At 46.9% G+C, this 13,328-nt stretch overlaps 5 non-coding genes and 1 pseudogene across 5 annotated transcripts; all 6 read right to left on the bottom strand.

Annotated features, from left to right (window-relative positions):
• Positions 1 to 5,019: 5,019 nt before the first annotated feature.
• On the bottom strand, positions 5,020 to 5,219 carry LOC142682071 (U2 spliceosomal RNA). The gene has a single exon (XR_012853877.1). It is a non-coding gene; the product is annotated as a U2 spliceosomal RNA (small nuclear RNA).
• A 1,351-nt stretch (positions 5,220 to 6,570) lies between these two features.
• LOC142682127 (U2 spliceosomal RNA) lies at positions 6,571 to 6,681 on the bottom strand (annotated as a pseudogene).
• A 1,269-nt stretch (positions 6,682 to 7,950) lies between these two features.
• LOC142681987 (U2 spliceosomal RNA) lies at positions 7,951 to 8,141 on the bottom strand. Its single transcript, XR_012853804.1, has one exon. It is a non-coding gene; the product is annotated as a U2 spliceosomal RNA (small nuclear RNA).
• Positions 8,142 to 9,416: 1,275 nt separating this feature from the next.
• LOC142682022 (U2 spliceosomal RNA) lies at positions 9,417 to 9,607 on the bottom strand. Its single transcript, XR_012853836.1, has one exon. It is a non-coding gene; the product is annotated as a U2 spliceosomal RNA (small nuclear RNA).
• Positions 9,608 to 10,882: 1,275 nt separating this feature from the next.
• Positions 10,883 to 11,073, bottom strand: LOC142681986 (U2 spliceosomal RNA). Its single transcript, XR_012853803.1, has one exon. It is a non-coding gene; the product is annotated as a U2 spliceosomal RNA (small nuclear RNA).
• A 1,272-nt stretch (positions 11,074 to 12,345) lies between these two features.
• LOC142682021 (U2 spliceosomal RNA) lies at positions 12,346 to 12,536 on the bottom strand. The gene has a single exon (XR_012853835.1). It is a non-coding gene; the product is annotated as a U2 spliceosomal RNA (small nuclear RNA).
• Between the last annotated feature and the right edge of the window lie 792 nt (positions 12,537 to 13,328).

Genomic DNA, 13,328 nt, shown 5'->3' with positions numbered 1-13,328 from the left:
CAGAGTTTAAAAATACGTCCTGTGTCTTAAAACCATTCACTAAAATTTTGCTGGTGCATTCTCTGTAAAAGGCTTTAATAGATAATAAAAATCCTTCAGGTATACCCATACGTTCTAAAACCTTAAAAAGATAAAAATGAGAGACACGGTCGAACGCCTTCTCAAAGTCTATAGATAAAATGGCTAATTTAACTTTTCTAGACCTCGTGTCCTCAATCACGTCTTTTATTAGGTTTAAATTATCCCAGATGCTGCGGCCTGGCACCCCACACACCTGGTCAGAGTGTATAATGTGGGGTATTATGGCTTTTAATCTATTTGCACATATTTTAGCCATAATTTTATAGTCGCTATTTAGAAGGGTTATTGGTCTCCAATTCTTTAAAACTGCGATGTCACCCGTCTTATACAGCAGGGAGACCTCACCCTTCCGCCAGGACTTAGGCAGCATCTTGGAATTAAAAACATCAGAAAAAAGGTTAAAAAGATCCTCTTTTAAAATGTCATAAAATTTTACATAAAACTCACTGGGTATACCGTCCGGTCCGGGAACTTTCCCTGTTTTAAAACTCTTAACAGTTTCTAAAACCTCCTGCTCCGTCAGCTCCTGTAATAAAAAATTCTGGGAGACAGGGTCTAAAACAGTAGTAATCTCCTTCAGTGAGTCACGCATAAAATTATGATCCACAGTCTTAACATTAAAAAGGTCAGTGTAAAACTCATGAACTTTACTTAAAAGACCCTGTACATCTGACACCCCTTCTATATTTTTGATAATTGCCTTTTTGTTATTTATTTTCTTAAAAAAGTACCTGGAGCAGGTCTCGTTCTCCTCCACATGTTGTATTTTTGAACGGAATATAATCTCTTTACCTTTCTGCTCCAGGCACTGGGCTATCTCCTTTTTCAAATTGGTGATGTCATCTTTAACGTCTATGTCATGATCTTGCATTTTGTACAGGGTCTGCAGACGGGTATTGAGAATTTTAAAAAAAGCGTATTTCTCTTTGGCTTTCGCCACGCTTTTCTTAATAAAAAAATCTTTTATTTTCTTTTTCATTTTCTCCCAACATGCACTGATGGGAGTACGTGTGTCTCTTACCCGCCTGCTTTCTTGGTAAAATTCAATAAAATCTGCTAAAACCTGTGGATCGTCTAAAAGGGAAACATTCATCTTCCAGGACTTTTTACATACAATATTATTAAGATCATGCTTTACTTTAAAAGATAAAAGCCTGTGATCTGAAAACACATTGGTTAAAACTTCACAATTAAAAGGCAGTAAATTTTCAGAACAAAAGATAAAATCAATCCTGGAGCTACAGGTGGCGTTGCTCCAGGTAACACCGGCTTCCTCTGGACTGCTCCTGTTACATTCTTTGTATATGTCTTTTAATTTAAAATCAGTCACGATATCCTTGAGCAGTCCAGAGGTCTTGTCATAGTTCCTACTCGTACTGTTGGTAAGCCGGCGTTCTCCTCTCAGGATACAATTAAAATCACCTGCGAGGATAAAAGGCTCAGATGTGTTGATAAAAAGCGGTAAAATCTCCAGCATCCTCGCTCTTTCGTTCTTTTCTGGTGATCCGTAAAAATTTAAAAACTGCCACTTTACACCATCAATAAAAGCTTTAACCATTAAAATACGTCCTGGTAAGATTTCTTGAATAAAATCAATTAAAACGTTTCCCTTAAAAAGAATGGCGACCCCTGCTGATCTGGACTCGTTGGATCCAGACCAGACGGATGGACCATACTTCCAATCCTTTTTGTAATTTTCATATCTCATTGTATGGGGAATGCCGCACTCCTGCAGGAAAAATACAGAGGCTGCCAGGCAAGATAAAAAATTGAAGAGAGCAACCCTTCTCACTTTTGACTTGGCGCCCCTCACGTTGAGGGAGATTCCCATGAGCTCAGACATCGTGGAGAGTTAAAGCAAAATTCTGATTTTAAAATAATAAATAATAGGCGTACTTAAAATCAGATTGCTCCTCCACCAGCAATACCCGAAACCTCACTTGAACTCATGGCCCCGCCCTCATCCGACTCAACTGAAAAGAGGGACGAGGCAGGAGAAGAACTACTGTCGCTGAGAGCTGAGCCAGCAACACTCACCTCGTACACGGGGAGCCCAGACTCGCACAGCCTCACCTGGGTCTCTCTCGGTTGACCGACTGGGTCCATGTCTGGTGGGTCCCCCAAGGGCCCCGCCTCTCCCCCCTGGGCCCGTGAAGGCCGGTCTAGAGGGGGAGGTTGTGCGCATGGCGGGGTGTCCGATAATACGGAGGGAGCAGTGCCCGTCCTCCTCACCAGTGCAGGCGAGGAGGGGGTCCCAGGAGGAGCCACATCTTTCCGCACGGACGTATCCATCTGCTCCTCCCCTGTCTCCCTCCTACTGGCACGTTCTTGCTTCCCCTTTTTACGGGGACCCACCTGTACCCAGTCTTCTCCTTCCGAGTCGGTCTCTAGAGACCCAGGATTAGGAGCAGGCCCGGCACCGCCTGAGCAACCAGCCGTCTGGGATGCCACAGGTTCATCGATGGCCTGCTCCTTTTCTGCCTTCCTCTTGGCCTGCCGTTTTTCCTTGGCGCTGGGCTCATTTTTATCCCCTGAGGTCGCTGGCTGAGAGGCACCTGTTTTGGCTTCGGCTAGCCGTACTCTTGAAGCCCAGGTACCTCTCTGCTCTTTCGCCGCAACAGCTTGTTCTCCTCCTTGAGGACGGGACTGCTCTGCTGGTGGAGCACGTGGGGGCACCTCGGGTTGCTCATCTTCTTCGCCTCGGTACCTATGTGGACAAGCATAATAAAGATGACCAGTTTTTTGACAAAAATTGCATTTTTTCTCTTCTGTACATTCTCTCATTGTGTGTTGTTTACTTCCACAGTTCCTGCAGGTGACATCGCAGTTAAAACTGGTATGTCCATAGGTACCGCAGGCCCTGCAGAAGTTTGGCATTCCTGAGAAATAGAGGTCGCCATTCACATTCCCAAGTTTAAAACGAGCAGGTGGTAGCTTCGTTTCTTGGGTGGAGGGGTCCTTTATTAGCGTAACAATAAATTTCCATTTGACGGTCCACACACCGCACTCGTTCATAACTCTCCCCAGCAGCTTAACGTTCTTAAAGTATGCAGCAAGAAACGCCGCCACTTCCTGATCTTTCACGTATGGGGAATACATTTTAATCACTACGAGTTTGGTTACTTCAAAAGCGTGTTCAATTACCTGGACTCCCAAGGCCATGAGTTCACCTTGTTGCCTCTCAGCTTTTCCCATGGCATCACGGAGGATTCCTTCTCCCATAAAAGTCACGTCGTACACTCCACGCCTTGGGTAGTCCTGGATCGCCAAAATCTCGTTCTTGTGGACCGCCAACCGCTTTTCCAAAATATCGTGGACAAGGAACTTGAGACCACGAGGACCGCCTCCACCCTCTGCCAAGATAAATCTTGCAGTATTCCGCAACCGGGCGTATACCGGCACCGCATCAGGTCCGCCTGCCATTTGCGTGGCCAGGTCGGTACCGCACAGCTTGCGCTGCGCCCTTTGGGTTCAAGGAGACACACCAAAGGGCTGGGGGGGGATCGCAACTCGTTGCTCAGGACTAAGCCTCTCTCCCAAATAGCAGCACGGGGGTGAAGTCCAGGCGAACCTGGACGATCCCCCGAGGCCGAGAGAGAGGGTACCTGAGCACCTTCTGACTAAAAACCTCCTGTATAAATACACTTGGTCTTAGCCAAAAGGCCGAGAAGCGATAACCCGAACGGGCCACGCGTTGACCGAGCCTGCCCAATACTGCTGTTCACCCCTTGCAGCGATTCAGCCTACTCCTAGGCAATTCCATGGGGCCCTGCAGGCTCACACACACTCACAGCTACTAAGCGGGAGGTGAATAAAGGCCGGAGAGGAAGCAAGACAGGATTTGCTTCTTTTGCTTGCACCACAATGCAGTGCTGAAAGAGGAGGAATCGACATAAAAACGCCTTCCTGGCAACGCCCAAATGCCCTCCTGCCGTGCAAACACTGGCAGCAGCAGCAGCAGCAGTAAGTGCATGCCCACTGCCACCCCTTCTCCTTTCACACCTTGTATCAGCTTTAATCCAGTCCAGTGCTGCCTGCTGAGCAGCACTGACCAACACTGCCTGGGCCCAGGCTTTTATCTCTGAGGCCCCATTATGATGTCAGAAAGCTGGCTCTGGCTCCTGAGGTCTCCACTATGACACGTGCAAAGTTCCGTCTGAACTTTATATAAGACGGTGCGGCTCAGTCAGTCACTCAGTGTTGCCTGAGAGGGCAACACTGCAACAGCCGGCCCCCAGGCTGTCTTTTTTTTGCACAGCTAGTTGCCTCCAGGAGGCCACAAGAGGGAGACAAGGGACTGCAAAATGGAAAATAGGCATCCACCAACTTTACAGACAACTTGTTCTCCTTGCTCCTACAACCTCCATCCTTGCACAGTTTGTTATTCTTCCAGGTAACATAGTAACAAATCCAAATTGCTGCTCTCTTTGTAGGCAAGCAAGGGTTTGTTGCAACTGCAATTCTTACTTCTTCTTGAAATGTAGGGACCACAGTACATTCCATCACATCCATCTAGTGTACACAGGTAGGTCCATTGTGACGGGCGGGCGGGCGGGCTGGCTGCTTTAATGGCTGTTTGCTGTTCCCCTACTCCACTCCACTATTTGACTATGGTGCTGCATCAATCAGTGGCTGGCTCAGGTGCAGCTCTTTAACCTACCTAAGAGGGAGGGCGGAGAGAAGACAAGGAAGGTGAATGAGCTGTTCCAATGTGAAATGCCGGAAACACAGAAACACAGACGACACAAAACAAGAGGTGGCAATGTATTAATTAATTGCATTTAATAAATTAGCTCATTATCACACATGACTGTACAAATGCATTGTCCAACAGGTGTTGAAATAATGGGATTAAAAGGGGAGATCCCATCCGAAAGACAAAAACAATGGCAAACACAAAAAGCACTTTTGGAATCTGATTTTAGTAAACACATAAGGAAAGGGTGCACCGGTCCTGGAAATACTGCAATACCAGGTCAATGCGTGGAGTGGACAGAGCAAGCTCTATTTCCATCTCCCTGTTCTAAAAATCCATTTAATATATGGTCCCCAGATAGGGGACGTATCAGATATTAAACTGATAAGAACAGATTTTTTTTTTTTTTTTTTTTTCATTCAGATCACGTCTTAAAAATCATAAAATTCAAAATAAAAAAGACTTAGATCATCACAATGAAAACTGAAAACGTATAATTAACTTTTGTTTTCCTCTTTCCTTTTTTCCTTTTAAGAAATCAAAAAAACATTCCTTTTTTAACAGCAATAGTTCCTAACATATCCACTAAATGTTCCTGCAAATCATTACCATCCCATTCACAGTTTACAATGCACGCTAACCACGTTGGCACACCATACCGTTCAAGAAACCCTGGTAAATTTTCTCTTACACAGAGCCGCACCCTTCTCCGCATTTTTTCAAAATTAATTTTACTACGTAACTGCTCTACTTCTTCCAGTAACCTGTCTCTTTCTGCTCTTTCCTCTTCTGAAATGACACTTTTTTTCTTTCTCTCTGCTTTTTTCCTTTTTTTCTCATCACTTTGCCCACTTCCTTCCAATTTCTGAAGCTTTCCTTCTTCCAAACTAACTTCCGCTTCCTTTCTTTTGACTATCTTCTTATTTTCCTCTTGTACCTCACGTTTGCTTTTCTTTGGGCATGATTTGAATATGTGCCCCTCCTCTCCACACATATTACATACTTTCCCTTTCTGACATTCATTATACTTATGCCCCTCTTGCAGACATTTTGTACACATTACTTTCTCACACGTTTCTCTCTCATGACCATAATCTTTACAATTCAAACAAAACATATCCATTCCCAAAAAAAATTAATTTCCACATGCACTTCCAATCTTAAACCGCGCTGGAGGAAACAATAGGTTTCTAGATTCACCAATTCTCACAAATTTACAAAGAAATTTCCATTTCCCAGTCCAAAATCCAAAGGGGTTAAACACTTTCCCCTTTCCCACCACCTCCTCACAAAACTTAGTGAGAAATGACTTAATGTCCTCTTCCTCCACGTAAGGCGAAAACATCTTTACGACCACCAACTTCTTGTTTGGCACAAAATGTGGTGTTACCTTCACACCCACAAGTCTTGGGTCCCTTTTACCTTCCTTCAAGCGTTCCAAAAAATCTGAATAAATTTCTTCTGTAGCGAAGGTAACGTCAAAGCACCCTCTCCTCGGATAGTCCATCACCGCCAAAATGCACGATCTCTCCAGCTGAAAGAAATCCAACAAAAGGACCTTCGTGATGTACTCCAAATCCTTCCTTTGCCTCTCAGATTCCTCCACGAAAAACCGGACCGCATTCCTGGTTCGCATATGTTCGGGAATTTCCTCCATCCTGCTCCAAAAGAATTCCAGCAATCTCCAAAGAAATACCTTCAGTACCGGAGTACCAGGCAGGTGATCGCTCCCCGTTGCCCTGGACTAATCCTCCTCCCCAATAGCAGCAGAGGGGTGAAGTCTCTCCTAAGAGAAACGATCCCCCCAGGCCAAGGAAAAGGGTACCAGGGCACCTCCTGACCAAGAAACAAGGCAATACCCTAAAGTACTACACTTGATCTTAGCCAAAAGGCCGAGAAGCGATAACCCGAACGGGCCGCGCGTTGACCGAGCCTGCACAATACTGCTGTTCACCCCTTGCAGCGATTCAGCCTACTCCTAGGCAATTCCATGGGGCCCTGCAGGCTCACACACACTCACAGCTACTAAGCGGGAGGTGAATAAAGGCCGGAGAGGAAGCAAGACAGGATTTGCTTCTTTTGCTTGCACCACAATGCAGTGCTGAAAGAGGAGGAATCGACATAAAAACGCCTTCCTGGCAACGCCCAAATGCCCTCCTGCCGTGCAAACACTGGCAGCAGCAGCAGCAGCAGCAGCAGTAAGTGCATGCCCACTGCCACCCCTTCTCCTTTCACACCTTGTATCAGCTTTAATCCAGTCCAGTGCTGCCTGCTGAGCAGCACTGACCAACACTGCCTGGGCCCAGGCTTTTATCTCTGAGGCCCCATTATGATGTCAGAAAGCTGGCTCTGGCTCCTGAGGTCTCCACTATGACACGTGCAAAGTTCCGTCTGAACTTTATATAAGACGGTGCGGCTCAGTCAGTCACTCAGTGTTGCCTGAGAGGGCAACACTGCAACAGCCGGCCCCCAGGCTGTCTTTTTTTTGCACAGCTAGTTGCCTCCAGGAGGCCACAAGAGGGAGACAAGGGACTGCAAAATGGAAAATAGGCATCCACCAACTTTACAGACAACTTGTTCTCCTTGCTCCTACAACCTCCATCCTTGCACAGTTTGTTATTCTTCCAGGTAACATAGTAACAAATCCAAATTGCTGCTCTCTTTGTAGGCAAGCAAGGGTTTGTTGCAACTGCAATTCTTACTTCTTCTTGAAATGTAGGGACCACAGTACATTCCATCACATCCATCTAGTGTACACAGGTAGGTCCATTGTGACGGGCGGGCGGGCGGGCTGGCTGCTTTAATGGCTGTTTGCTGTTCCCCTACTCCACTCCACTATTTGACTATGGTACTGCATCAATCAGTGGCTGGCTCAGGTGCAGCTCTTTAACCTACCTAGGAGGGAGGGCGGAGAGAAGACAAGGAAGGTGAATGAGCTGTTCCAATGTGAAATGCCGGAAACACAGAAACACAGACGACACAAAACAAGAGGTGGCAATGTATTAATTAATTGCATTTAATAAATTAGCTCATTATCACACATGACTGTACAAATGCATTGTCCAACAGGTGTTGAAATAATGGGATTAAAAGGGGAGATCCCATCCGAAAGACAAAAACAATGGCAAACACAAAAAGCACTTTTGGAATCTGATTTTAGTAAACACATAAGGAAAGGGTGCACCGGTCCTGGAAATACTGCAATACCAGGTCAATGCGTGGAGTGGACAGAGCAAGCTCTATTTCCATCTCCCTGTTCTAAAAATCCATTTAATATATGGTCCCCAGATAGGGGACGTATCAGATATTAAACTGATAAGAACAGATACTACACTTGATCTTAGCCAAAAGGCCGAGAAGCGATAACCCGAACGGGCCGCGCGTTGACCGAGCCTGCCCAATACTGCTGTTCACCCCTTGCAGCGATTCAGCCTACTCCTAGGCAATTCCATGGGGCCCTGCAGGCTCACACACACTCACAGCTACTAAGCGGGAGGTGAATAAAGGCCGGAGAGGAAGCAAGACAGGATTTGCTTCTTTTGCTTGCACCACTATGCAGTGCTGAAAGAGGAGGAATCGACATAAAAACGCCTTCCTGGCAACGCCCAAATGCCCTCCTGCCGTGCAAACACTGGCAGCAGCAGCAGCAGCAGCAGCAGCAGCAGTAAGTGCATGCCCACTGCCACCCCTTCTCCTTTCACACCTTGTATCAGCTTTAATCCAGTCCAGTGCTGCCTGCTGAGCAGCACTGACCAACACTGCCTGGGCCCAGGCTTTTATCTCTGAGGCCCCATTATGATGTCAGAAAGCTGGCTCTGGCTCCTGAGGTCTCCACTATGACACGTGCAAAGTTCCGTCTGAACTTTATATAAGACGGTGCGGCTCAGTCAGTCACTCAGTGTTGCCTGAGAGGGCAACACTGCAACAGCCGGCCCCCAGGCTGTCTTTTTTTTGCACAGCTAGTTGCCTCCAGGAGGCCACAAGAGGGAGACAAGGGACTGCAAAATGGAAAATAGGCATCCACCAACTTTACAGACAACTTGTTCTCCTTGCTCCTACAACCTCCATCCTTGCACAGTTTGTTATTCTTCCAGGTAACATAGTAACAAATCCAAATTGCTGCTCTCTTTGTAGGCAAGCAAGGGTTTGTTGCAACTGCAATTCTTACTTCTTCTTGAAATGTAGGGACCACAGTACATTCCATCACATCCATCTAGTGTACACAGGTAGGTCCATTGTGACGGGCGGGCGGGCGGGCTGGCTGCTTTAATGGCTGTTTGCTGTTCCCCTACTCCACTCCACTATTTGACTATGGTGCTGCATCAATCAGTGGCTGGCTCAGGTGCAGCTCTTTAACCTACCTAGGAGGGAGGGCGGAGAGAAGACAAGGAAGGTGAATGAGCTGTTCCAATGTGAAATGCCGGAAACACAGAAACACAGACGACACAAAACAAGAGGTGGCAATGTATTAATTAATTGCATTTAATAAATTAGCTCATTATCACACATGACTGTACAAATGCATTGTCCAACAGGTGTTGAAATAATGGGATTAAAAGGGGAGATCCCATCCGAAAGACAAAAACAATGGCAAACACAAAAAGCACTTTTGGAATCTGATTTTAGTAAACACATAAGGAAAGGGTGCACCGGTCCTGGAAATACTGCAATACCAGGTTAATGCGTGGAGTGGACAGAGCAAGCTCTATTTCCATCTCCCTGTTCTAAAAATCCATTTAATATATGGTCCCCAGATAGGGGACGTATCAGATATTAAACTGATAAGAACAGATACTACACTTGATCTTAGCCAAAAGGCCGAGAAGCGATAACCCGAACGGGCCACGCGTTGACCGAGCCTGCCCAATACTGCTGTTCACCCCTTGCAGCGATTCAGCCTACTCCTAGGCAATTCCATGGGGCCCTGCAGGCTCACACACACTCACAGCTACTAAGCGGGAGGTGAATAAAGGCCGGAGAGGAAGCAAGACAGGATTTGCTTCTTTTGCTTGCACCACAATCCAGTGCTGAAAGAGGAGGAATCGACATAAAAACGGCTTCCTGGCAACGCCCAAATGCCCTCCTGCCGTGCAAACACTGGCAGCAGCAGCAGCAGCAGCAGCAGCAGCAGTAAGTGCATGCCCACTGCCACACCTTCTCCTTTCACACCTTGTATCAGCTTTAATCCAGTCCAGTGCTGCCTGCTGAGCAGCACTGACCAACACTGCCTGGGCCCAGGCTTTTATCTCTGAGGCCCCATTATGATGTCAGAAAGCTGGCTCTGGCTCCTGATGTCTCCACTATGACACGTGCAAAGTTCCGTCTGAACTTTATATAAGACGGTGCGGCTCAGTCAGTCACTCAGTGTTGCCTGAGAGGGCAACACTGCAACAGCCGGCCCCCAGGCTGTCTTTTTTTTGCACAGCTAGTTGCCTCCAGGAGGCCACAAGAGGGAGACAAGGGACTGCAAAATGGAAAATAGGCATCCACCAACTTTACAGACAACTTGTTCTCCTTGCTCCTACAACCTCCATCCTTGCACAGTTTGTTATTCTTCCAGGTAACATAGTAACAAATCCAAATTGCTGCTCTCTTTGTAGGCAAGCAAGGGTTTGTTGCAACTGCAATTCTTACTTCTTCTTGAAATGTAGGGACCACAGTACATTCCATCACATCCATCTAGTGTACACAGGTAGGTCCATTGTGACGGGCGGGCGGGCGGGCTGGCTGCTTTAATGGCTGTTTGCTGTTCCCCTACTCCACTCCACTATTTGACTATGGTGCTGCATCAATCAGTGGCTGGCTCAGGTGCAGCTCTTTAACCTACCTAGGAGGGAGGGCGGAGAGAAGACAAGGAAGGTGAATGAGCTGTTCCAATGTGAAATGCCGGAAACACAGAAACACAGACGACACAAAACAAGAGGTGGCAATGTATTAATTAATTGCATTTAATAAATTAGCTCATTATCACACATGACTGTACAAATGCATTGTCCAACAGGTGTTGAAATAATGGGATTAAAAGGGTAGATCCCATCCGAAAGACAAAAACAATGGCAAACACAAAAAGCACTTTTGGAATCTGATTTTAGTAAACACATAAGGAAAGGGTGCACCGGTCCTGGAAATACTGCAATACCAGGTCAATGCGTGGAGTGGACAGAGCAAGCTCTATTTCCATCTCCCTGTTCTAAAAATCCATTTAATATATGGTCCCCAGATAGGGGACGTATCAGATATTAAACTGATAAGAACAGATACTACACTTGATCTTAGCCAAAAGGCCGAGAAGCGATAACCCGAACGGGCCGCGCGTTGACCGAGCCTGCCCAATACTGCTGTTCACCCCTTGCAGCGATTCAGCCTACTCCTAGGCAATTCCATGGGGCCCTGCAGGCTCACACACACTCACAGCTACTAAGCGGGAGGTGAATAAAGGCCGGAGAGGAAGCAAGACAGGATTTGCTTCTTTTGCTTGCACCACAATGCAGTGCTGAAAGAGGAGGAATCGACATAAAAACGCCTTCCTGGCAACGCCCAAATGCCCTCCTGCCGTGCAAACACTGGCAGCAGCAGCAGCAGCAGCAGCAGCAGTAAGTGCATGCCCACTGCCACCCCTTCTCCTTTCACACCTTGTATCAGCTTTAATCCAGTCCAGTGCTGCCTGCTGAGCAGCACTGACCAACACTGCCTGGGCCCAGGCTTTTATCTCTGAGGCCCCATTATGATGTCAGAAAGCTGGCTCTGGCTCCTGAGGTCTCCACTATGACACGTGCAAAGTTCCGTCTGAACTTTATATAAGACGGTGCGGCTCAGTCAGTCACTCAGTGTTGCCTGAGAGGGCAACACTGCAACAGCCGGCCCCCAGGCTGTCTTTTTTTTGCACAGCTAGTTGCCTCCAGGAGGCCACAAGAGGGAGACAAGGGACTGCAAAATGGAAAATAGGCATCCACCAACTTTACAGACAACTTGTTCTCCTTGCTCCTACAACCTCCATCCTTGCACAGTTTGTTATTCTTCCAGGTAACATAGTAACAAATCCAAATTGCTGCTCTCTTTGTAGGCAAGCAAGGGTTTGTTGCAACTGCAATTCTTACTTCTTCTTGAAATGTAGGGACCACAGTACATTCCATCACATCCATCTAGTGTACACAGGTAGGTCCATTGTGACGGGCGGGCGGGCGGGCTGGCTGCTTTAATGGCTGTTTGCTGTTCCCCTACTCCACTCCACTATTTGACTATGGTGCTGCATCAATCAGTGGCTGGCTCAGGTGCAGCTCTTTAACCTACCTAGGAGGGAGGGCGGAGAGAAGACAAGGAAGGTGAATGAGCTGTTCCAATGTGAAATGCCGGAAACACAGAAACACAGACGACACAAAACAAGAGGTGGCAATGTATTAATTAATTGCATTTAATAAATTAGCTCATTATCACACATGACTGTACAAATGCATTGTCCAACAGGTGTTGAAATAATGGGATTAAAAGGGGAGATCCCATCCGAAAGACAAAAACAATGGCAAACACAAAAAGCACTTTTGGAATCTGATTTTAGTAAACACATAAGGAAAGGGTGCACCGGTCCTGGAAATACTGCAATACCAGGTTAATGCGTGGAGTGGACAGAGCAAGCTCTATTTCCATCTCCCTGTTCTAAAAATCCATTTAATATATGGTCCCCAGATAGGGGACGTATCAGATATTAAACTGATAAGAACAGATACTACACTTGATCTTAGCCAAAAGGCCGAGAAGCGATAACCCGAACGGGCCACGCGTTGACCGAGCCTGCCCAATACTGCTGTTCACCCCTTGCAGCGATTCAGCCTACTCCTAGGCAATTCCATGGGGCCCTGCAGGCTCACACACACTCACAGCTACTAAGCGGGAGGTGAATAAAGGCCGGAGAGGAAGCAAGACAGGATTTGCTTCTTTTGCTTGCACCACAATCCAGTGCTGAAAGAGGAGGAATCGACATAAAAACGGCTTCCTGGCAACGCCCAAATGCCCTCCTGCCGTGCAAACACTGGCAGCAGCAGCAGCAGCAGTAAGTGCATGCCCACTGCCACACCTTCTCCTTTCACACCTTGTATCAGCTTTAATCCAGTCCAGTGCTGCCTGCTGAGCAGCACTGACCAACACTGCCTGGGCCCAGGCTTTTATCTCTGAGGCCCCATTATGATGTCAGAAAGCTGGCTCTGGCTCCTGATGTCTCCACTATGACACGTGCAAAGTTCCGTCTGAACTTTATATAAGACGGTGCGGCTCAGTCAGTCACTCAGTGTTGCCTGAGAGGGCAACACTGCAACAGCCGGCCCCCAGGCTGTCTTTTTTTTGCACAGCTAGTTGCCTCCAGGAGGCCACAAGAGGGAGACAAGGGACTGCAAAATGGAAAATAGGCATCCACCAACTTTACAGACAACTTGTTCTCCTTGCTCCTACAACCTCCATCCTTGCACAGTTTGTTATTCTTCCAGGTAACATAGTAACAAATCCAAATTGCTGCTCTCTTTGTAGGCAAGCAAGGGTTTGTTGCAACTGCAATTCTTAC

Source organism: Rhinoderma darwinii (genome assembly GCF_050947455.1).
Source record: "Rhinoderma darwinii isolate aRhiDar2 chromosome 2 unlocalized genomic scaffold, aRhiDar2.hap1 SUPER_2_unloc_7, whole genome shotgun sequence".
Taxonomy (NCBI): Eukaryota; Metazoa; Chordata; class Amphibia; order Anura; family Rhinodermatidae; genus Rhinoderma; species Rhinoderma darwinii.
The sequence above is the reverse complement of the archived record's forward strand: the minus strand, read 5'-3'. Positions and strand labels throughout refer to the sequence as shown.